General features: G+C 48.1%; 1 long non-coding RNA gene across 4 annotated transcripts in view; it reads right to left on the bottom strand.

The window, feature by feature from the left end:
- The window catches only part of LOC129562691 (uncharacterized), a 60,079-nt gene that overhangs the window by 22,565 nt on the left and 12,572 nt on the right, over window positions 1–24,942 (bottom strand). For 3 of the 4 annotated variants that reach the window (XR_016038285.1, XR_008687247.2, XR_016038286.1), the window contains exon 1: window positions 1,764–1,843. The exons of the other annotated variant lie outside the window; for it this stretch is intronic. This is a non-coding gene — a long non-coding RNA (uncharacterized LOC129562691). Of the gene's footprint in view, window positions 1–1,763; window positions 1,844–24,942 lie in introns of those variants that run through there. 4 annotated transcript variants of the gene reach the window in all.

Here is a 24,942-nt window from a genome sequence, read left to right as displayed (position 1 = left end):
ACACAAACATCGGCATGCTGATGTAGCTCCACAGATGGCCCAGGTGCCGCCTCTGGGAGGCATTGCCCCGCCACCTTGGTTACACAGCTGGCACACAAGCCCACGCCCTCCTGGACCACAGAAGCTGGGACCCGGCTAGGAGAGCAACAGAGTCTCATTAATCTCAGGTGGACTTGGTCTGCATCAGCTTGAAGTGCGGACTTCAATTCCGGGCAAGAGATTGAGGTTGGACAACAGCAGTGAGTACCCTAAATCCGAGCCACTAAGCCAGGGGTCAGCGACAAGGCCCTGGCCCCTCAGCTCTGTAGAAGTAAATTTCCACATAGAGATGGAACGTAGGGAAACAAGTAAAGTATTTAGGATGAAAAGAGTATGGCTGGATAAACACACCGGTAGCCGCAGAGAGAGAGTTGCATTTCATGGTAGTTTGAATCAACCTTTATGAGGCATTCTTCTGGGTTTCCTTTGACAACTCATTTTGCCTTGCCTGGTTCTGAGTCCATATTTGGTATATCTCAGGGCCCTGCCATGCAAAGAATCCACTTGCTCATGCAGGAGATTCGGGTTTGATCTCTGGGTGGGGAAGATCCCCTGGAGGAGAAAGTGGCAACCAACTCCAGTATCCTTTCCTGGAAAATTCCATGGACAGAGGAGCCTGGTGGGGTCGCAGAATCTGACAACTCAGCGACTGAGCGTGCACACATGCTTGGTACTTAATTCCCAGGACCATGATGAGCTAATCAATATAAACACGCTTAAAAGAGTTCCTGGCATGTAGCGTTTGTTAACATTAATATTATTCCAGATATTCAATACACAAGTGCGGAAAAATTTTGCAGTGTGTGACAGCTCAGAGGGAGCCTATGATTTGTTTATTTATTGAGTACATGAAAAACAGTGAACTGTGTTCTATGGAGGAACAAAGTTTGTCCTCACCTCATAGGATTCCTACCTCAGCTCAAACTTCATTCACTGGAATCAACTGTCTTTCCTTTGCTTCCCCTAAGAGTCTCTAGTTTGGGACTTCCCTGGTGGTCCAGTGGTTAAAAATCCACCTGCCAATGCAGGGGACACAGGTTCGATCCCTGGTCTGGGAAGATTCCACATGCTGCAGGGCAGCTGAGGCTGGGTGCCACAACTACTGAGCCTGCGCTCTGGAGGCCACGCGCCACAACTACAGAAGCCACCACTCCCCAAAACTAGAGGAAGCCTGCACACAGCCATGAGAACCCAGGGCAGCCAAAGATAAAGAAATTTTGTAAAAGTCACAAGTTGTCGCTGAAAGCCATGAAATGACAGGGCACTGCTTGGTGCCAACTGACTTCCATTTGAATCCCAGCTCCGCTTGCCCCCTCCCTGGGCTCTCTCGGCTCCAACCCTCCCAGGGCCACAGCAGCCTCTGGTGTGAAGCCGCAAAGGGTGGACATGAGCACAATAATATTTAAGCACTTCCATGCTGCAATACACCTTCCCAGTCCCTCAGTAGCATTTCCTAATTAATCACCCTGTGTACTGCATTCTACATTAATTAAATTAAAAGTAATTAAGTCCAGGAAGTTGAAATTAGTCTAATTAGATCAGAGGCACATCCAGTGACTGTGGTGAGGGGCGCCATGTAAATTGGCCAATTTCGGTGTAGAAACGAGAAACTCAGATGACAGACGGGCTGTTAAGTGAGAGGCAAGCTTTACAAAGAATGAGTGGAGGTCGATGCAATAAACCTTATCTGTGAGAGCAACAGTAACAGCAGAAATGAGCGGTACCTTCATTAGGGCTTCCGGGGGCTGAGCCTGCCTGGTGAGTCCCCACCATGCCTCTGAAGGAGGTGCCGCCATTATCCCTGCTGGGCAGACGGGAAGCAGAGGCGGTGCTGTGTGGAGCATCATGGGAGAGACCCACGTGGTTTGGCTGCAGAAGCCCCTCCCAGACTTCTCCAGGCAGCTTTCCTGGTCTGGGTGGAGAGCCGCCTCCGTGGGCTGGACAAAGGAGAACGCTGGACGTGACTCATACACACAGCAGGCAGCACAGCCTGCCACGGACTAGAACAGCAACCCTCTCCAACTCTCATCCTCCCGTGATGCTCAAAAGTGGTCCGGGCCAAACATAGCAGTTGAGAACTGGGAGGTGTCCAAGACTGTCCATGCTTACAAGCTAATGGGTCACCTCGCCCTCCTATCAAGGCAGTTGGCAGAGAAGCAGAGGCTCCTGGGTCAGAGACAGAGGACTTCATTCCTCAGAGAAATAGCTAGAGTCAAAATGGCAGCATTCTCTTGCCTCGGTTTTCTCCAAGTCCCAAATCCCATAAGGCAACATGAAAGGGACCAGAGGATGCCTGCACCCACCCACAGTGGGTGGCATTACAAGAGAGAAACCCCCATCTTAAGGAAGGAGAATCTTTTATCAGGAACAGTGAGGCTGTCTGCTATCTGCTCCGGAAGGGAACATTGTCCTCCAAGACTGCTATAGCAGCAGTCCCCAACTTTTTTGGCACCAGGGACCAGTTTCATGGAAGACAGTTCTTCCACAGACTGGCAGGGGTGGGGGGTGGTTTGGGGATGATTCAAGAACTTTACATTTATCGGGCTCTTTATTTCTGTTATTTTTGCATCAGCTCCACCTCAGATCATCAGGCATTAGATCTCGGAGGTTGGGGACCCCTGTGAAAGAGCACTCTTGGAAAGATGATCTGGAATAAAGGCAGGTGGTACCTCTGCTCACCAAACATGCAGAAACGCTAAAAACCCATGGAGAATTGTCTCCCAACAATAGGCACCCCTTCTTTGAAGTCTCAGTTTCTGGCAAATTCCCCCTGGAGTATACCACTCCACCAGCTACTCTGATTAATTTGACTGACAGAATAGGACCAAATCTGTTCAGAGAGTCTCATGCAGCATTTAATTAAGGCCACTACCAACAGAACCTCAAGCAGTGAGATGAGAGAAACCTACAGTATTAACTTCAATCCTGCACTGCCCCTCCAGGGCCCCGGACCAGTCATATGAGCAGAGGCATAAGAAATCAGGGAAAGCCATAGATGTCTCCCTGTGTTTCTGTACTGACCTTTATCCTTGATTCAAAGCCAGGATCCAAGTGCAGGATGTCTTAGGGACTGCATAGGCTCCACCTGGGCCTGCCAGGAAACAGTGCAGGGCAAAGCTATGATCTAGAACAATACACGTTGGTGAGCTGAGGCTGACATGCATGCTTCCAGGGCGAGGTGAGGTCAGCTGAAATCAGGGACAAATTTTGTGCCCCCTTTTCTAAGTGGAGGACCTTCATTACAGGGATAACTAGCCACAGGGTACACACAGTGCTGAGTCAGTTGTTTGTCCGGGAAGCTACCCCAGGTCACTGCAGTCATCTAGGGGTGAGGGATCTACTAGCGCTGTTTACTGAGACATTAGACAGTCTCCTGTGGTGACTCCTGCAGGGCAGGTCAGCAGGGAGACTATTTAATTTCTGGTTTCCACATACGAGTACAACCCCATGGTGCATATGGAGGCCCTAGAAAGAAGGTCTTCTTTGCAAGTGTTGAGGTGCCCCAAGTGAAGCCCGCATCTATTGGGGGTACAGATTGATGGTGCCTCCACCAGCCCCTCAGTGGGTGGTAAGCCGGAGCATTCCCAGTTCAGCTGGAGTGAGTGAGTCTAGTCTCATCCTCGATCTGCGGGAGACTGCCTGAGGACAGCCCATGAAGCCTGTTCTGATTGTGTACACCCTAGCTGGGTGCCAGTCACCTGCCCCACGGAATGACCGTGCAGCAGCCATGAGAATGGGGGGAGAGAAGATGTCAGAGGAGCAGACGGGTGCTGTAGGGGAGGGGTGGGGGTCTTACCTGCTGTACCTGTAGACTCTTCAGTGAGCCTGAGGGGAGTGGGGGCCGAATCATGGTCAGAGGTGGCTGGTCGGGAAAGGCAGAACGGGTGACAGGTGGGAGGGCTGCATGTGGACATTCTCTTGGGAGGGAATCTCCAGGGTGGCTCTGAAAGGCTAATCTCGTTGGTCCCTCCCTCCCCCATACCTCTGAGTACAAATCTAAACCTTCCCTTCCCAGGGGTTGGGTTGCTAGCCATCCTCCAATGCCATCCCTGGAGACCACCACCCTTCCCCAATAATCTCCTGCTCACACTCATACCTTTAGTGTAGAAGGTTCAGAGGCAAGAGTGACAAGAGCATTTTCAGAAAGCATACAGAGACCCACTATGGTTCTCACTTTGGCCCCTGTGGCGCAGTGTAGGTCACTATCCTAATGCTCTGAGATCATGGCAATCCAACAAGAGAATCCAGGTGGCCGAACAGACATTAAGTTTGAACAGACATTAAGTCCCCTTCTGGCTGCCCTGGGGCTGCTGTTGGGAAAGAAAGACACACCGTGCCCAGGAATTGGTCAGGGATGGGATCCTGAATTTCCCAAAGAGATCTGAAGAACACCCACCCTTTACCCCCTAATGGTTACTCAGGAAGCAGCCAAGGGGACACAATTGCTTTCTGGGTCAGCAGCATTCAGTGGTCAAACTGCTGGACTACAGTGTGTGGCCCAGGAGGAGGGGAGAGGGAGGGGGGACAGCAAGGAAAGGAAGGAGGAAAGGGGAGAGAGAAAAAAGGAGAGCCCTAGCTCTGGCATAGACCTAGGCAACAAATTCATCTCCCATAATCCCATTGACAACACCTATGTTCAGAGTGCTTCTCAGTTTTCCCCACAAAGAGCAGGAGAAAAAGCACTTTATGGACCCAAAGGTCTGTTCTGCTCATTTCATCAGCACAAAGGAAAAGTCAGCCCTAAAGATTCACGTCTGCACCTCTGTCAAGAGAGAAACCACTTGCTGTTTTGCGATGACAGTTTTTCCATCTTCTATCCATCACTGGGTCAAGCCCCTCCCCAGTCCTTCTCACGGGCAGCTGGCAGCCCGCCAGCCTGCGGCTCATAGGAAACAGCCCTACAAGGGCCCCAAACAGCACAGGTGAGCTTCCCAGATGGCTGCTTAAATGTGGTACAGAAGTACATTTTCGACTGCCCAGAGACAAGCATGCATTGTGCATCCTTCAAGGGAGCCTCCGTGATATTAATTTTTACTGCTGAGCTGATGATGAGACTTGAGGCAACAGGAGAAAACCAGGCTCCGTTCCCCGGCGATCCCCACACTGATGACGTTGTGAACTGAGAACAGTATTACAGGGCAGTCTGGTGCGGGCATTAAGCTCTGCTGCTCCTGGAGACCCTGCTCGGGCCAACAGACCACATCCCATCCGCCTCCTGGCCCCCCAGATGCCTAGCAGAGTGCAAGCATACCAGCGTTAGGACAAGGGGCCTCAGCGAGTCATGAAGGCCTCCACGGGAGCCTGTCTTTGAAGATGCCAATGAGACATTGTCGGGAGCAGGGCAGAGCAAGCAGGAGAAACACGCCTCATCCCTCTTAGCGCCTAACCAACAATTAGCCTGACCTTTTCCTCTGAAATTACACCAACTGCAACTTCTACTGCTGCTTTGCCTAATTTGCTTCACTGCTGGGGGGAAAACAAGTCCTGAAGAGGAATAAAAGCAGCTGGTTTCGTTCGACCATCAAAGGCAGAACTGGATGCTGCGTGGTGACTTTCAAGGCAATTCCAAATTAACTTCAGTTTACCAAGAGCTGACTCCCTCCCCGCCTTGCTCTCAAGCTCCTTCACTCTCTCCTTCTCTCTCTGTGCTTTTAGCCTGACTTTGTTCACAAAACAGAGCTGTTCCCAGCCTCCCTCTGCTCTGCTTTGAAGCCAGCCCTTGCTTTTCCCCTTCATCCCTCTGGGCGGTGGTTCCGCCCCCTTCCAAAGCAATCCACGCGGAGACTCAGACCCCAAGCGTTTGCTTTTTCTAAGAAGAGGTTCCAAGGTGCCAGCGTGCTTCCAACACCCTTGGTGTGTGGTTGCTGGAGACTGTAACATGCTAGCCAGGTAGGGTGGCCTCCGGGGCACAGCAAGTTATTCCTGAGTGCTCCCCAGAAGAGAAGTGATGAGAGAGGAGAGGAGGCAGAGAAGCAGAATTGTGCTGGGAAGATGGATTCAGTGGCCCATTATTTCAGCGAATTTCGTGTAGAGCCCAAGGTCCTTCTGGAGCTGGTTCCAAGTCTACCTCTTAGGGGAAGTCTTTTCTCATGGTCTTTGCCCCATGGAGCCCACCAACTCCCCTCCCTGGACTTTAGTTTCACTGCCTTCCCAGCCTCTTGGCTTCAGGTCACCAACCTGCTGTCTACTTGAGAGGAGTTCTGCACGTGTGAGAACCCCACCCTAGCTGGGATGGAGCATGCGTCCCAGTGAGTCTTGCCCCGTCCCTGCTCCGAGAGGTAAACGCCACAATGAAAGGGACCGTATCAGGCCCCAGAGGCCCCAGCACCTCACCCAAGCCTGACGCCTTAAGCACAGTCAGAACCCAATAACTACTTGTAAATTGGATGATGGTTTCCTTCAGACATCGCAAGAGCTTGTTTTGTTTCCTTTAATGACAGAAGAAAACACACATGTTAAGAATGTTTCCAACCTCATCTCTGTTCCTACATGCCCTTTGCCTGTAAACCAAGTAACCAAATTTCCCTTCAGCATTGGACCAAAAAACTGGGCAGCTTCCGGTGCAATTAAACATTCAGTGGTGAAGAGGTTTCTCTTTTCCACTTCCTAGCTGCCTCTCTTGGAAGAGTAGGGCTAAGTCACATACCTACATGAGTTCCTCCTACTCAACACTCAGTTTAGCTGGGTTGCAACCAGACAGCTCAGCTGTGGGATCCTGAAGACAGACCATATGAGAATGTCCCTTCAGAGGAGACACCCCACCACCAGGTCGCCAGGTCGTGTGGTACAAAGGGAGCGTTGATCGGTGCAGATAGCCCTTAGAGCTTGCCCTTCAAACTCAGCTGGTCTGATGTCTCCAGGAAGAACTTCACTACAATGGCCAGGGGAGGCCTAATGAGGAGGTGACATATGACCTGAGGCTTGAATGATAAGACCATGCCATGGCAGGTTCTGGGGAGGATCATTCAAGGCAGATGGTACAGCTATTGCAAAGGCTCTGGGGCAAGAACAAGCTTGACATATTCAAGAAACCAAGAGAAGGCCAGTGCAGCTGGAGCATGGAGGTTGTATTAATAGTAATACATCAGAGGGAAAAACAGAGGTTGGGAAGGAGACAGGGACCAACTGTGTGGACTCTTGCATCCCACGGAAAAGAGTTTAGACTTAAGTTCAATAAGAAGCAATTGAAGAGCTTTACTTAGCAGAGTGGTATTTTGAGATCATTCTGGCTGTGATGTGGAGAACGGATGGCAGGGCTACCAGGGTGGGAACAGAAAGGTCTGATGGGAAGTGACGACAGTTGACCAGGGAAGATGTGATGGCTTAAGGCATTGTGATGGGAGAGAAGGGAAGGCACTCGATTCAGGATGTGTGTTGGGAGCGTAGCCAATAAATCTTTCTGCCGATGGGGAGGCTGTGAGGGGGGAGGCAGAAGATCAAGGACTCCTATGATTCTGTCTTGAACAATGAGGCTGGAAGTCAGTGCTCCGTACTGGGATGGAAAGATGCAGGGAGGTTTAGAGACTTGCTGTAGGTGATCAACAGGCTGGCTATTGTCAGCTCATCCCTGTTGTGATGGTCGCCGTGGAGCTCTGCACAGATCCCCTCTTCAGAGCCAGTGCACCAGTCCTCCAGCCGACCAGAAGCACATAGCTCATCCCTCATTAGAACCTGCCTTCAGTTCAGTTCAGTTCAGTCGCTCAGTCGTGTCTGACTCTCCGCGACCCCATGAATCACAGCACGCCAGGCCTCCCTGTCCATCACCAACTCCTGGAGTTCACTCAAACTCATGTCCATCGAGTCGGTGATGCCATCCAGCCATCTCATTCTCTGTCGTCCCCTTCTCCTCCCACCCCCAATCCCTCCTAGCATCAGACTCTTTTCCAGTGAGTCAACTCGTCGCATGAGGTGGCCAAAGTATTGGAGTTTCAGCTTTAGTATCAGTCCTTCCAATAAACACCCAGGACTGATCTCCTTTAGAATGGACTGGTTGGATCTCCTTGCAGTACAAGGGACTCTCAAGAGTCTTCTCCAGCACCACAGTTCAAAAGCGTCAATTCTTCAGTGATCAGCTTTCTTCACAGTCCAACTCTCACATCCATACATGACCACGGGAAAAACCATAGCCTTGACTAGACGGACCTTGATTGGCAAAGTAATGTCTCTGCTTTTTAATATGCTATCTAGGCTGGTCATAACTTTCCTTCCAAGGAGCAAGCATCTTTTAATTTCCTGGCTGCAATCAGCATCCGCAGTGATTTTGGAGCCCAAAAAAAATTAAGTCTGACACTGTTTCCGCTGTTTCCCCATCTATTTCCCATGAAGTGATGGGACCAGATGCCATGATCTTCGTTTTCTGAATGTTGAGCTTCAAGCCAAACTTTTCACTCTCCTCTTTCACTTTCATCAAGAGGCCTTTGAGCTCCTCTTCACTTTCTGCCATAAAGGTGGTGTCATCTGCATATCTGAGGTTATTGATATTTCTCCCTGCAATCTCGATTCCAACTTGTGCTTCCTGCCTTAGACCACAGCAAACTGCCCTCCCAAGGTTACATAGCCTCCGGAGGGAGCCCACGGCCAGTGACTGGCTGATGTCTGGATACAAGGCCCAGCTTTCTTACCTCGACTGGAGCCTCCTGGATGATCAACAGGGGCCTCCGGCACAGCAGCTGCATTGCTGTCAGCTTCCCCTGCTGCCCTATCGACCTCCCCATCTCTTTATGTGTCTCCCATGAATAACCTTCCAGGCTCTACAACCTGCCCCAGAGTCTGGTTCCAGGAAATCTCATCTAGGACTGCTATCGTTATCATCATTATCACTCCTATTTCTAGGATTCTATGCACTTGAAAACTCTGCTGTGAAGAATTCTGGAATAGCCTCTCAACCTTGTCTAATTCCTACTAGCTGAAGACTCCCAGCTCTCTTGGCTTGGTCCACTCCCAAAACACAGGCCCTCAGAAGCAGCTTCCTGTCCAGGTTTGCTGTGAAAATGGTCCTATTTTCTATGACTTTATCTAGAGAAGCCGGAGAAGGCAATGGCAAGCCACTCCAGTACTCTTGCCTAGAAAATCCCATGGATGGAGGAGCCTGGTTGGCTGCAGTCCGTGGGGTCGCTAAGGGTCGGACACGACTGAGCGACAGCACTTTCACTTTTCACTTTCACACATTGGAGAAGGAAATGGCAAGCCACTCCAGTGTTCTTGCCTGGAGAATCCCAGGGACGGGGGAGCCTGGTGGGCTTCCGTCTATGGGGCCACACAGAGTCGGACACGACTGAAGTGACTTAGCAGTAGCAGCAGCATCTAGAGAAGCACTCTTGTAATAATTGAGTCAATGGTTCCTATGTTGAGAAGGGACAGGTACCCAGTGAGCTATAAGACACATCAGGGATCACTGAGGCCTCATGATTAACCATCCAAAACCCCTGGACCCCGAGGAGGGTGGGGAATATGAAGAAAGCAGCGCTGACAGCATCTTCTGTGGTGAGAGCAGATTGTCTCCACGTGTACTGCTGGAGCCACACGTGTGACTGTTTGTGAAAAATGTGCTCTCATCTGCGCCTGCACCTATGTACATGTGTGTGCTGCCTATGGGTGACACAGCGCATCGTGTGTATAACGCGATGGCTGTGCGGCCACTGGACACGACTGCACAGGCTGAGTCCTATACAGGTGTACCTGGCCCAGAGGACAACTGGGGCCAAAACCCAGCCCATATTTTTGGGCCCTGCATCTGCTTAGAGGTTTCATTCTAATTTTGCTCACCAAACCATGCGCCCTGACACAGGGCCAATTCCACCCAGAGCAGGTCCTTTTCTCTAATTTGTTTACAGGCTCCCAGTGAACACAAGCGAGGCACCCTGGTCATTACACTCTTGTCTCTCAGCTCCACATCCAGCCGTCTCTCCCTTAGGAAGCAGCAGAAGGAACTCTGCAAACCACAGCTCACCTTTGCTCCTTGATGGGCTTCCTCTCATTGTTACTGGGAGGACAGTGGGAGGTAGGAGGAGGGAAGAGGGGCTGGACCTCTCCTATTCCTGGTTGCCATTCATTTTAAACCAGCAGCCACCATTGATTTCTTCTCATCTCATTTTGTCTTTCTCAGAACCAGCCACTGCATGACCCCCTCAGACACATTAGACCAGTCAACCAGCACCCCATCCTTTGAGAGTGAGGTCCCAGCTCTGCAGAGTTTCTTCTCCAAGCTTCTAGGTGCTAACAACCCAATCTCTTTCTTTATTCCCCCCCACACACCCAAGGGAAGCGGCATCTCTTCCGCAGTTATCTGTGGACATTCCCAGTGACCGCTTTCTGCCTTTCAGGACCTCCAGCTCTTTTTGATCAGTTCCCTACGCTAAAATAGGACATGAGTTTGAGTGAACTTCGGGAGTTGGTGATGGACAGGGAGGCCTGGCGTGCTGTGGTTCATGGGGTCGCAAAGAGCCAGTCACGACTGAGCGACTGAACTGAACTAAACTGACACTAAAATATCTCTGTTAGACTTTGAAAACAAACTTCAGTTCAGTTCAGTTCAGTCGCTCAGTTGTGTCCGACTCTTAGCGACCCCATGAACCACAGCACGCCAGGCCTCCCTGTCCATCACCAACTCCCGGAGTTCACTCAAACTCATGTCCATCGAGTCGGTGATGCCATCCAGCCATCTCATTCTCTGTCGTCCCCGTCTCCTCCTACCCCCAATCACTCCCAGCATCAGAGTCTTTTCCAGTGAGTCAACTCGTCGCATGAGGTGGCCAAAGTATTGGAGTTTCAGCTTTAGCATAAGTCCTTCCAATGAACACCCAGGATTGATCTCCTCTAGAATGGACTGGTTGGATCTCCTTGCAGTCCAAGGGACTCTCAAGAGTCTTCTCCAGCACCACAGTTCAAAAGCATCAATTCTTCAGTGATCAGCTTTCTTCACAGTCCAACTCTCACATCCATACATGACCACGGGAAAAACCATAGCCTTGACTAGACGGACCTTGGTTGGCAAAGTAATGTCTCTGCTTTTTAATATGCTATCTAGGCTGGTCATAACTTTCCTTCCAAGGAGCAAGCGTCTTTTAATTTCATGGCTGCAATCAGCAACCGCAGTGATTTTATGGTTACCAAAAGGGAAAGGTGGGGAGGGGGGACAGATAAATTATGAGGTTATGCACACTACAAAGTACATATAAAATAGATAATCAACAAGAACCTACTGTGTAACTCTGTAAATTGGTACAGCCACTATGGAAACAGTATGGAGGTTCCTTAAACTAAAAATAGAACTACGATATGATGCTGCAATCCCACTCCTGGATGTATATTTGGGAGAAAACTATGGTTCAAGAAGATACATGCACCCAAATTTTCATAGCAGCACTATTCCTATGGAAATAACCGAAATGTCTGTTGACTGATGAGTAAAGAAGATGTGGTACATATACACAATGGAATGTTTCTTAGCTGTAAAAAGGAATGAAATAGTGCCATTTGCAGCAATACAGATGAACCTAGAGATTATCGTATTAAGAGAAGTAAATCAGAGAAAGACAAATACCACATATGTGATATCTAAAAAATGATACAAATGAGCTTATTTACAAAACAGACTCAGGAACTCAGAGAACAGATCTGTGGCTACCAAAGGGGAAAGATGGAAGAGGAGGAATAAATTAGGAGGTTGGGATTAACAAATGCACACTACATACATAAAATAGATAATCGACAAGCACCTACTGTAGAACACTGGGGACTCTGCCCAATACGCTGTAATAACATACATGGGGAAAGAATCTGGAAAAGGAGAGATATACGTATAATGGGATAACTTTGCTGTACGCCTGAAAGTGATACAAATCTGTAAATCAACTAGACACCAACATTGAAAGAAACAACTCTGTTAAAAATAACTGGTGTGGGCTCTATTTTCTGCCTGATCATTGTGCATGGTGTAGGCAAAAGTAAACGCCATCCCTTTTGAGATTCTCACAGTCAGAGCTCCCCTTTTGGTTTTAAGCATTCTCTTATTCATTCAACAAAGATGTTTTTGGACTATCATCTCCCTCTTGTGCATATAGGATGAAGAATTTTATTTTATATATTTATTGGACTGCAAGGAGATCCAACCAGTCCATTCTAAAGGAGATCGGTCCTGGGTGTTCATTGGAAGGACTGATGCTAAAGCTGAAACTCCAATACTTTGGCCACCTCATGCGAAGAGTTGACTCACTGGAAAAGACTCTGATGTTGGGAGGGATTGGGGGCAGGAGGAGAAAGGGACGACAGAGAATGAGATGGCTGGATGGCATCATGACTCGATGGAGGTGAATTTGAGTGAACTCTGGGAGTTGGTGATGGACAGGGAGGCCTGGCCTGTGATTCATGGGGTCGCCAAGAGTCGGTCACAACTGAGCGATGAACTGAACAGACCTGAAATGATAGAGGCACACTGTTTATACCTTTGGGGATATGTATAGAACATGACTGGGAGAATACACAGAAAAAGTAGATGACTGCAATTCACCCTGGGAGTTGGGAATTCAAGGTGTTAGATGGGAAGGAGTATTTTGTACATAACTTTCTGAGGTTTTTAAAAGCAAGCCACTTATTACCCTTATATTTTGAAAAAAACTGATTAACACGCATGCCTTCAGTGCTGTCTGCGTGCCAGGCAGAGGGGATATCTTCAGATGCACAGATGTTTTTGTCCTCAGCCATGGTCTCCCAGCTCAGCCCAGGTTGACACCATAAACCGACAATCCCCATATCTAGATCTCCCTTCCCCTCGTCTACAGATTCAGAGGGACCTTCTCATAAGATTAGAAGCTGAGGGTAAAATCCTCAATAGTGGTAGCAGCCCTCAGATTACGCTGAAAGAGTCATGCAAGGGATCGGTAAAAATGGGAGTTATCCTTTGCAATGCCGTGTGCATGGGCAGAAACCTAGAAGCAAAGAGTTCAAATAGGAAGGAACCCAGCAGAAGACACTGCAGTTGTGCCCCTGCACGCAAACGGGAAGCCTCGTCATTTCTTCTCCTCATGTTGGAACCGTGTTGTGGAGCACAGCTGACCTCAACCCCAGCTCTAGTGAGGGTCTGACTTCCGAGGTAATTCTAAGCCCCTCGCCATGGGGATTGGTTTGGGGAACTTAGACTTGAGCCAATCAACTGGAAATCCTAGACTTTTGGAAGTGGCGCCCTCTTTGCAGATGTGATGCTCAACATTTTGGATAACTTCTCTAGGTAAGGCTCTGACCCACTGGAACCAGTGGAGGCTCAATCCTAACAAACCTGGATTTAAGCAATCAGTCTGTTAGTCATGCTTAATGTCTTCAATATCCCCACCTCTTTCTCCCTGGCTGTGAAGTGTGTGGTTGCAGCTGCTGCTGGCAACCCTTTTGTGATCACGAGGCAAGACACCCTGAAGATTGGAAGAATACTCAGAGGAGGGCTGAATTAAGAGCACTTGGTCAGACCATGCCAAGATCCATAGTCCTTTATTGTTTAATCCTATTCATATGATGTTTTGATGCCTTGTGATGGATGACTTTTTGTTTGGTTGGTTGGTTGGTTTTCGCATCCTCTCTTCTGCTTCCTTACTTCACACACAGTTAAGTTGAGATCCAGAGCAGGCAAGGGCTTCCTCCAAACTCTTATAGCACCAGGACCTCAGTCTTTGTTTGTCAGAACAGTGTGCTTCTAATAAGCCATAAAACCTCTTCGACCACACTGTCAGCAGCAACAGGGACTCAATAAATGTTTGTTGAATGAATTAAATACTGGCTGTGAATGGGATCAGAGGGGGTGCTGGCAAGGGCTCAGAATAAAGCAAGGATTTGGAGGGAGGAAGGAATGACGTGAAGGGGGACAATGTGGAGAAACCCCCAAGAGTTTATTCTATTTCAGTCACATAGACACATTTGCAGTACAAAAGGCTTTATTAAACTCCAGGCTTTCTGGGGATAAATCTCCACTTGCCACTCTGTCCAGAAACAATAAATATCCAAAGCACAGAAAGCTTTTTGAAGTTTATTATAAAAATAACTGAGAGGGCTCTACAAAGATTTCAAGCGCCAAATCCAATAAAGGACTGGGCTGGTGCAGGGCTCAGAAGCCCAGTACTGCACCCTAATTCCCCTCAGAACAAGGATTCAAAAGGCTGTCCACACTGCAATTAGTAAACACAGTCATTCCAACCTCTGCATTCACATACATTTAAGAAGTTCAAGGCCTGTTCCTACTGGTGGAGTATGAAGGATGGGCTGTCAGAGAGCCCTGGGTTCAAGTTGACCCATCCCTTAGTGGTTTCGTGGCATCAGGCAAGATAACTTAGTCTTCCCAGAACCTCAGTTTTCATTATGCGTAAAATGGGGGGAAAAAACCAACAGGCTCACTATAGTTTATCTTAGGGCCAGATGTTTCAATATTCAAAAATGTTTAGACTTTAGAAAAGTTATGGGGTCCATAACAATATATTATATAATATCCAATGGGTTCTGGGGAACACCCCCTAATCAAACACTTGAATGTACCTATAGGGAAACGTATAAACATCTACTGTAAATGGGATGCATGCTCAGTCACTCAGTCATGTCTGATTTTTTGCAACCCCATGGACTATAGCCTGCCAGGCTTCTCTGTCCATGGGATTCTCCAGGCAAGAATCCTAGAGAAGGCTCCATGTCCTCCTCCGTGGTATCTTCCCAACCCAGAGAATCAACCTGGGTCTCCTGCATCTCCTGCATTGGCAGGCTGATTCTTTACCACTGAGCCACCTGGAAAGCCCAGTAAATGGGATAATCAAGATCATAAATAACTTCACATCACCTTAGTCCAGGACTTGCCACCAAGTGAATTATAAAAATCTTTTGGTTCTAAGAGTGTTTGGATTTTGGGAATAGGGGATAAGGAGCGGGGACGGAAACACTGCAGGCTGTCAGATAATGGAGTGAAGTGAAGCCCCATGTAGCACCCAGGGCTACGTCTCTATCAGTTAATAATAGGTTAAGCCAGCAGCAGGCTGTTTCAGGCTGACTTCCTCCATCTCCACCCCAGATGTGTTTCCAGAGGTTCCCAGGGCTTCCTCGAAACCCGGTTTGGGATCCCTTACAGAGGATCAAGGAGAACAGAGTGCTCATTTGAATAGGTTCAAAGGCTGGTAGCCCCATCTCTGCCGCTCTGAAAGGCCAGCCTCGGCAACTGCTCCCTTGAGCTCCTCCAGGGAACCTCAGAGGCAGATGAGAGATGACTGTAAGCAGGACAGACGGGAAGTCACTGGCTCTGTGTCTGCCTCCAACTAGGTCCGTGGCCATCATGAACCAGAGAGACGGGAACTCACTTTCTTTTTCCTCCTAAAACACAGTCCTGATGTGATGCTCCTGATGTCGCCCTCCCCGCTTTCCCAGGTATCAGTCAGTGGTACCAATGGTTCTGGGAGAAGAGAGAACACTCACTCGAGTCCCGGTTAGTGAAATTATCCGTCATTTTAGTTTCTGGCCATCTGATACGTAGAAAAAGTACCTGCCTGCCCTGCTACTTGATTTTCACTTTCCGGTTCTCTATCCCAGTTCAGCATCCTTTCCATGAATGTCTGTTGATCAGCCATTTGCCAGTTGCTTTCCCAGGACCCAGCCTCTTAGTTTCCCTGTGGAAGTGCAGCCCCTCTGGGCGTACCTATCCAGCTGGAGTAGAAGAGAATTCTCCTTCCATCATTTTGCACTCCATGTTTCTCTTCATCCCGCCTCTTGGTCAGATGACTCTGCAGAGGGAATGCAGAGGACCTTTGAGCGGGGGCACACGCACAGCGCACCATGCAGTACAGACTTGAGGACCCTCGGAGAAGGTGTTCACAGACTGTGCTCTGAGCCAGAACACACACATAGGCTAAGGATTCTCTGCACCCTGCATTGAGATCAACCAGGTCCACCCAGGTCAGACCCATGGGCAGAGCCAGGACAAGGGAGAGGCAAGTGAGGCACACAGGATGCAAGGTTTAAGGAGGCACTTGCCTTCCAGGGCCACCTTGCACTTGCACTGGGGGACAGCGCCTCCTGAAATTCTGCCCTAGGCAACTTTATCCGCCTCATGTAGCCCCAGGCCAGCCTGAAAGACAGGCACAGGGTCGGGTCCCAAGCAGAAACGACCATCCTGTTGTCTAGAAGAATCTGGGCGAGGAGGAAGTGCTACCTGAGACTGGAGCCCACTCTCCCTCCTTTAGGGCTTTCTGTCCAGTGTGTCAGTCCAGTCATTCTCAACAAGCCCCTTCATGTCTCTGTAAAGTCCTACGTCAGTCTGCAGGAAACAGAAACTGGTGTAGCTATTTTAAACAGAAAGGGATTGATACTGGAATTAAAAAAAAAAAAATTAGAAAGGGCTGGAGGAGCAACAGGCTCCTGTCAGAGCCCCCCAGGAATGCCATCCTGATACCACAAAACTGATCCTCCAGGGAGCTGCTGCCTCTGACCCAGCTAGGAAAGTGGAGAGTCGGGGACTCAGTGTGTTCAGGAACACAGTCTTAATGCACAGTTCAAGGATAAGGAGCCAAAAGCCACAAAGCCATCACCACTGCTTTTCTCAACTCTGACAGGGCTGGAGCTTGAATGCTGAAACAGTGTGGCAAGTGAGCCAGTCCAAGACCGCCTGATCTTGTTTACCCACAGAAACCAGCTAAAAGCAACAGGATGGTGGCTTTTGTCTCGCTTCTGCTTCCAGATCTCAGCTTTGTGGCATCTAATTAGCAGAACTAAATTCACTAGCAGGATTCTAGCTGCAAGAGAGTCTGAGGGCTGTTGTTTTTATCTTTCTGCACTTTGGAGCACAGGAAGGTATCTTTGAAGGAGGTGAGAATGGATGCTGAGGGCCAGTGAATGATGTCCCAGTATATTAATAAAAGGCCCTGCGGAGACAGGCCAAGAGAAATGAGGGGCACAAGACCTAATTGTTAGAGTGAAGAGTCTGGGGTTCAGCCTGGGCTGACCTGGGCAGGGCCCCACACCACAGAGCTCTGCCTTCACCAGGTTGCCCACAGGGCCAAGTGAGGCTGGGGTGACACTTGTTGCCAATCCATTTAACACCCTCAAGAGAATTAGGCAGCCCAGGGCAGAGTGCGACTAAGTCTCACTTCCCTTCCCAGACCCCCAGACTCTGAAATCTCAAGAGACTGAAACTGTAAATATGTGATCCAGCTCAGGAATTTGTCTCCCTTGAATTTTTACCCTTACAACTGTGTTTGGAATCTCCACTTGGTGAATTTGTGTCTGTCTCAGATTCTTTGCTTCATTTTCTCTAAGTGCTTAGAATCTCTGGCACCAAGATCAAGAAAGAAGTTGGCATCTGGTCTCATCATTCAGTAGAGAGGTTATGGTGTCCTGGCTGTCTCCTGGAGCTCCCCTAGCCCCTTTGAAATCCTGATCAGTGTGGCTGCAACCATGGATCCTTGTCTAATGGATCTCCAAGGCCTCCAACCCTCCCTCCCCACTGTCCCTTTGATCCACACAGTTATAGATGCCACCATGAAGCCCAGCTTCCTCCCCAGCTGCACAAACCAGCTCACCAAAGCAGCAGACAGATGTCCTAATATCCCAGAGTCACAAACATTCCAGAGTCACACTGTTGTTCTTTTTTTTTTTAACTTAGAAAAATGATATAAAGTAGTATAGAGCCCCACTTTGAGTCCTCAAAGACACTTCAACTTCAGCCCCACTGCACACAGTCCTTTTGGGTTCTGCCACTGCACAAAGCACCATCTTACCATTAACTCTATCTTCCTCCCTTTTCACTAGTTTTGGTCTTTCACCAATTTTTTTTTTTTTTTGGTTTTCCTATGTGTTTTGTTTTTTTTTTTTCCATACTCCCCCATCTCAGGAGCAAGAGTTAAATTTTTTTCATTTTCACCTGCAGGCTAGCTTATTATTTGGGAGTTCAGCCGACAGCTTTGCTTTCAGAGCCTCTTTCTCCAGTCCAGTGACTTATCAAGGAAATTTCCCAGACAGTGCCCACCAAGTGTGATATTTTGGTGTCAGCATTAGGACAAGAAATATTTCACCTCATTACACGTGTGTGTATAAATTTATGTTGTTATTTGGCAGCTAAATCATGTCTGACTCTTGTGACCCCATGGACAGTAGCCTGTAAGACCCCTCTGTCCATGGGATTTCCCAGGCAAGAATACTGGAGTGGGTTGCCATTTCCTTCTCCAGGGGATCTTCCCAACCCAGGGATTGAACCTGAGTCTTCTGCACTGGTAGGCTGATTCTTTATCACTGAGCCACCAGGGAAGCCTGTATACAAATTTATATGTATATATAAATATTTTACATACAGGTATAAAATCATGTCTATCTTTGTGCCTTTATACACAGACAAAACAGACTTAAGTGGTTCTTTTGGAGGCAGTGGTTTAAATGATGTGCTAATATCTTCATAAAACTGTTAAATGCCTTGCCTGCCCCTCTCCAGTTTCCCATCTCCCTCACCCCGTTTCTTTCCACAGTTGCAACTCCCAGTCCAGGGGGTACCACACAGCACATGAGGTGTCAATCAGCAGCTGTCACTGTGTGAAGCTAGCAGGACAGCTGTGCCTGACTCTGCGCATGTTCTCAGGACACACAGAGCCTGTATCTCATTTGGGCCATGGGGGCCAGCCTCCCCCTGGCTAAGTATGACCTGCGGTTTCTGCTAGAGGAGTCAGTGAGGAAGGGGATGTGAAATGAATCAAGCAGATGTGTGTCAACACTGCTCTAAAGAAAAATGCCAGCATTCCATGCCCTCATACACACCTCTCCAACACTCCTGGCCTCAGATGAACATATATGCCAGGATCTCCAAACCTCAGCAACACGGACACCTGGGCCAGATAATTTGGGCTGTTCTCTCTATTAGGTGATATTTAGAGGCATCCCTAACCTCTAAACACTTGATACCAACAGCACCTTCACCCCCAATTTGGGACAACCAGAAATGTCTCCAGACATTATCAAACGTCCTTTGGAAAGCAAAATTGGCCCGGGTTGAGAATCTGTGTCTACATAGACACATATTGTGTATACAGAAATGTATATACACATGCAAACAATTAAATATTTATATGTCCTTATTTTAAGTTGGCATCTGGTATAAACTTTTCAATCAGCATATGCACAAACCAGAAATGTGACATGTTTTCCTCCTTTTCTCTTAAAAATTAATGTCATCTGGGATAATAGTGACATTTGTAGTAATTAAATAAATATAATCATCTGATATCTTTCTGTAAAGTTGTATTCACCTTAACCAGCAGTGAGAAGGGAACTCTTGGATCCTTAATTTCCCACGGTCCTTCCTACCATGACTCCTGACTCCTTGAACTCAGAGAACCCAGATGGACAAATCCAGTATTGAGTACTGTCTACATGTGTCTCTCTGCAGCCATGACATCCCAGAGAGCCCTCTGAAAACCAGTTTAAAGGGGTAAAGAAGACATGTTGAGGTCTCGTATATCCCCAGTTATGCAAGAGTACTTTCTAAGTTAGTCCAAATGCAGTCTATTAGTCAGGAGCAAAGGCTGTGGTGAGGGGCAAATATCATTTTATAAATGAGGAAAGTGAGAACAAAGATTGTGATTTCTCTAAACTGCACAACAATTCAGTGACCTAACTGGAACTGGAAGTTGGGTACCTTGACTCCAAAAGTGTTTCTTCCTGGTCTGCTGCAAGAACCTTAGCTCCAGAGAGCTCAGAATATCACTGACGTGACAGCAGGATGAGCATGACTGCCAGCCTGTGTATGCACGTCTACAGAGATCGAACTGGCATCTCTTATGTCTCCTGAATTGGCAGGTGGGTTCTTTACCACTAGCATCACCTGGGAAGCCCCCACAACCTATGCGTGCATGCCAAGCCATTTCAGTTATGTCTGATTCTTTGTGACCCATGGACTATAGCCCACCAGGCTCCTCTGTCCATGGGATTCTCCAGGTAAAAGGCTGGAGTGGGTTAGCCTGCCCCGCTCCAGGGGATCTTTCTTACCCAGGGATAGAACCCACATATCATATGTCTCCTGCATTGGCAGCCAATTTCTTTACCACTAGCACTACCTAGGTGGAGAAGAAAATGGCAACCCACTCCAGTGTTCTTGCCTGGAGAATCCCAGGGATGGGGGAGCCTGGTGGGCTGCTGTCTATGGGGTCGCACAGAGTTGGACACGACTGAAGCGACTTAGCAGCAGCAGCAGCATTACCTAGGAAGCCCCTCACAGTCTGTACAGTTCATCAAAGGAAGCTTTGCTTCAAGAGAGATCAAGAAGGCAAAATGCAAAGAGAAAAGATAGATTCAAGTAGATTTTTAATGCTCATAGCAGAAATGAGTTCTTGAAAGTTAATGCTTTTGATTTTCAGAACTGTTTTTTAAGTTCTAAATACCTAATTTTTAGCTTAGCAGCAAAGCTCTGAAGGAATTCAGCCATAGAGTGTAGACTGGGAAAAGGATAGGTGGAAGCTAAACTCCCAGCTGCCAGAGATTAACTATGAATCAGCAAAGTGGGTGGGGATGGCTGGGAGGCAGCTATGAGAGGAGGAAAAATGAAAGTAAAAGTTGCTCAGTCATGTCCGACTCTTTGCGACCCCATGGATTATACAGTCCCTGGAATTCTCCAGGCCAGAATGCTGGAGTGAGTAGCCTTTCCCTTCTCCAGGGGATCGTCCCAACCCAGGGATCAAACCCAAAAGGGCACTGCTAATGTTCCAGGCTGGGAGAAGGAGCCACATTCCTGAGTCTCTTGAGTTTCAAATCTTGGTGGGAGAAGAAGTAACAAAATCAGTCTCTAAAATGTTTGAGAGATGAGAAGGGAAGGGCCTTGAGATGCAGCAAACCTTGGAGAAGGACACCTGTCCAGTGGAGGAACACAAGCATATGGACCCAAAAGTCCCACTCTGCCCAGCCTGGTGCAGAAAACAGACAGGTGTTTCCTCCTAGGGAACTCTCACCAACAGGAATGGATGCCCCGTGGCATCAGATGAGGACACAGTCATGTCCCAGCTCATGTGGGAGACAACTGTCCAAAGACCAGACTGGATGGCAAATCTCAGCAGACACCAGTGGGAATGGAGGCTGACAAATGTGCCTCCCTGAAGTAAGGACTGATGGATGACAGTGGGGGTAGAAAATAACATGTCCAGCAAATATCCAGGGACTCGTTCTGATTGGACCAGCCCATGTTACATGCCCAACCCCATTGAACCAATCACTGCGGCCAGAAGAGTGCTCATTCTGATTGGATGGGGCTTGAGTTGTAGGGTCCACTCCCAGAGCTGAGGCTGTTTCAACCAGGCTTTGTGAACCAAAGTGAGGAAGGATAGAACCCTACATAAAATTGGGGCTTTTGTTAGAAGAAGAAATAAATTCATAGGGAGATGGACAAATGTCCATGAAAGAAGGTATTTGAAGAAGTCTCAGAGGGAATGCAAATACTATGTTTGCTTAACAAGTCTGCATCCTCATTTTTAGGCTCACATGATCCCTGACCAGAATGGAAGCAACAGCTTCACTCCATACCCCACTTTAACTCTGAGAGACAGAGTGGAGAAAAATGTCTGTCAGGTTTGCCCAGATGAGAAGTTACCTTCTATGTAAAACTGTAGGACGAGCCAGCCATAGGATTCATCTCCTGTGGACGTGGAATTTGATGACAACCTACCTGGTCTTTGGGCTTCCCTAGTAGCTCAGCTGGTCTCCTGAAATGCAGGAGACCCTGGTTCAATTCCTGGGTCATAAAGATCTCCTGGAGAAGGGATAGGCTACCCACTCCAGTATTCTTGGGCTTCCCTGGTGGCTCAGACAGTGAAGAATGTGCCTGTAACGCAGGAGACCTGGGTTCAGTCCCTGGGTTGGACGATCCTTTGGAGAAGGGAACCACTACCCACTCCAGTATTCTTGCCTGGAGAAGTCCATGGACAGAAGAACCTGGCAGGGTCCAATCCATGGGGTTGCAAAGAGCTGGACATGACTGAACCACTTTCGCTTTCATCTGGCCTTCATGCTGGAAGGCTTTGGTTGGGAGTCCTATGCTTGAGGCCTGCTTTGATCAGTGCTGATGATGCCATGATCTGATCTTTAGGAAGCCAGCTCTGTGGCCCCAGGAAGCCAAAGAGCAGACTCCACATCCCTCTGTCGAGATGGTCTGGGTTCATGCCAGTGTCCTAATCACTGAGCCTTAAGCAGGTGAGCAAAATTGCCCAAGGACCAACCACTGGTACCACAGCCAGGATTTGCACCCATACTTAAGCAGTGCTCTTTCCATGGCTGCTATTGCTAGGAGTGTCGTCCAGACCCCGACTCTCAATCCCACTCTCAATTTTATGGAACATGGTAGAGGTGCCCCCTTACTGCATAGCAGGCACATGCAGATGAGCAAAAGGAAGCTATGCAGGCTGCCCATGTCACTCAGCTAAGTGGGGAGGTCTTCGGAGAACCCAGAGCTTCCCCTGACTCTTAGTCCCTTGCTCTGTGCTCTGTGCTCTGCCTGCGTTTGTCCAGCACTCCTGGCTTTGCATCCTAAGTGGACCAACCAACTAGGGTCCTGGCTGGAAGCAGACTTGAAGCCATGAGCCGAGTGTCAGCATTTCTATGTCCCCATCCCAGCACCTGAGCTCAAGGGCCCACACACAGAGGTCTGAGTGCACATCTTCTTGGAGAAATGACCCTGGTCTCTACCCTCAGTACCCAAAGTGTGGTCATGGACCAGCAGCCTTAGCAACACCTGGGCCCTTTAAGAAATGCAACAACTCAGGTACCTCCCAGAATCAGGGTTTTTAATTTGACGAGACTGCCAGGGGATTCTTGTGCATATTTAAGTTTGAGAAGAGCTGGTCTATCTACCTTTCAAGTACTGGAACTTTTTTCAGCCTCAAAATCTTCTAATCTACAAGCCGTTCCTATACTTTGCTGCTGCCTTAAATACCTTCATTGCTGCCCTAGTGAGTTTACACTTGGGATTTCCTAAAATGCAGCTGGCCCTCGTGTACCTGAAGATGCTATTGGCACTTCAGTGTCCAAGAAGGCGAGTTAGGGAAGTCCTGGTCCTCTGATGTCATCAATACTTAGAGAAGGAGGTTCACAAAGGCCCCTTGGCTGGTATAACTTTCATTCCTCTATCATCTCTGGTACATGATGCCTGCTTGCCTTGCCCCTTAAATATTGTGTTTGTAAAGAAACCTATGCACGAACCCATCATGGCTGGAGCTCTGTTTCTGTGAAGCACCACCTTCCTGGATCAGAGGAGACCAACTTCCCCCTTTCACTATGGTTCTTCTCCTCCAGGGCAATTTAATCATCTTTTAAACAGTCCCCATTTTTCAATAAATGGTAAAATACTGGTTTCTCTTCTCTTCCTTCTTCCCTGAGTCTCTAACAGCTGGTACACATACTATAGAGAATAGCAGGAATCAGTCATACAAAATCTTGGTGAAAAAGAAGAAAGAAAATAGAAAAGCTTTCATCTTCTCTCTTTTTAGCACAAAACTATAATGGGTGGAACACTTTCTAATTCCTCAGCAAGGGAGTGTCCCATGCTCACCATGAGTCCTTGGGAAGGTGGACAGATGTATGTTGACATTATTTGGTAGGAGAGGATGGTAGGCCCATTTGACCATATGTGCTATCACCAAAGAATTAAACTTTAAAAAAGACAAAATATGGTGACCACCTCATTGCCATTTCTGTATTATTCATTGATGGAATTTAACATAAAATACTGCTGACCCAGCTGAAATCTGCAGAATTTGAAGTCTGCATCAAATCCTCATGCGCCATATTTTTGACTTGCAAATGCCTCCAAGAATAGCTGGAGTGTCCTTATTAAGCCCGGCTTGTGATGCATCCGTACTTTGTGCCGTCTGCTCCGGCACTGTATAATTCATGGACTTGCCTTATGAAGTTAGGGAGGGATTGAAACTGTGACCGGCCCATGAACCCAAGCTGACACTTCCATTATTTTAAGAGGAACACAGAGGAAACTGAAACTTGACCCATCTCTCAGTTCCATCCAACCTGCAGGGTCACCAAGTTCACCTTGCTTCATCCAGGTCCCAGGTCCATCCATCTGCATGGAATCTGGGGTCATCAGATTAGGGGGACAGAAGACTTAGGACCACCCCACGCTGGGCATGACTCACCATCTCTGATGACTATGTGGCAGCTCAGAAAACAAGCCTGCAGCCCGTGGCATCTGCGGTTGAGTTTAAATAATTTAAACAAGAAAGGGAAACCCAACCATGGCCATCAGCACCATAGTTACCATATTTGGGATCTTCCAGCCTGCAAGACCCTGGACCCACCACCTCATCTGAGCCACACAGCAAAGTAGAAATTATCATCTTACTTTACAGAAGAAGAAATTGTGGCTCAGAGGCTGGTCTAATGCTATATAGATATTCAAAAAAAGCCTGGATTCAAACAGAGGTCTGTTGGGCTCCAAAGCCCATGTTTTCAGTCAGTGGTCACCAAATGGGGTGCATAATCCCCAGGTCGGACATTGGCAAATGGGAAGAAAGAGTAGGATGGGAAGAAAAGTATAGGAATGTTATTTATATTTTAAAATTGCATTTCAAATCATCCATATCTGTACATGTTCATTGTATACATAATATATTTGAATGTGCATAACGAATAAACAATACACGGACGTATATTGGTAGAGGTGGGATCTGTCTTTTTCTTGATACTGAGGCAGAAGTTGACAAGTTTAGAGACCGCTGCTCTTGGCTCCTTCCTGTCCTGACCCCTCCCTGCCCAGGCGATCCAAAATGGAGACCCTCACCTGAGACCCCTTTAGCTGCAAACATAACGTCTCCAGCCTGCCCTCCCAGGCAGGAGTGAAGAAACAGATGGACTTAAAATTGAAGACCACTTGTTATTTGCATTTTGACCTCTGGCCACAGCACCTGACTG

Source organism: Moschus berezovskii, chromosome 9 (assembly GCF_049115385.1).
Source record: "Moschus berezovskii isolate FMDL1 chromosome 9, NW_MosBer_1.0, whole genome shotgun sequence".
Lineage (NCBI taxonomy): Eukaryota > Metazoa > Chordata > Mammalia > Artiodactyla > Moschidae > Moschus > Moschus berezovskii.
This window is presented reverse-complemented; position numbering and strand designations above follow the sequence as displayed.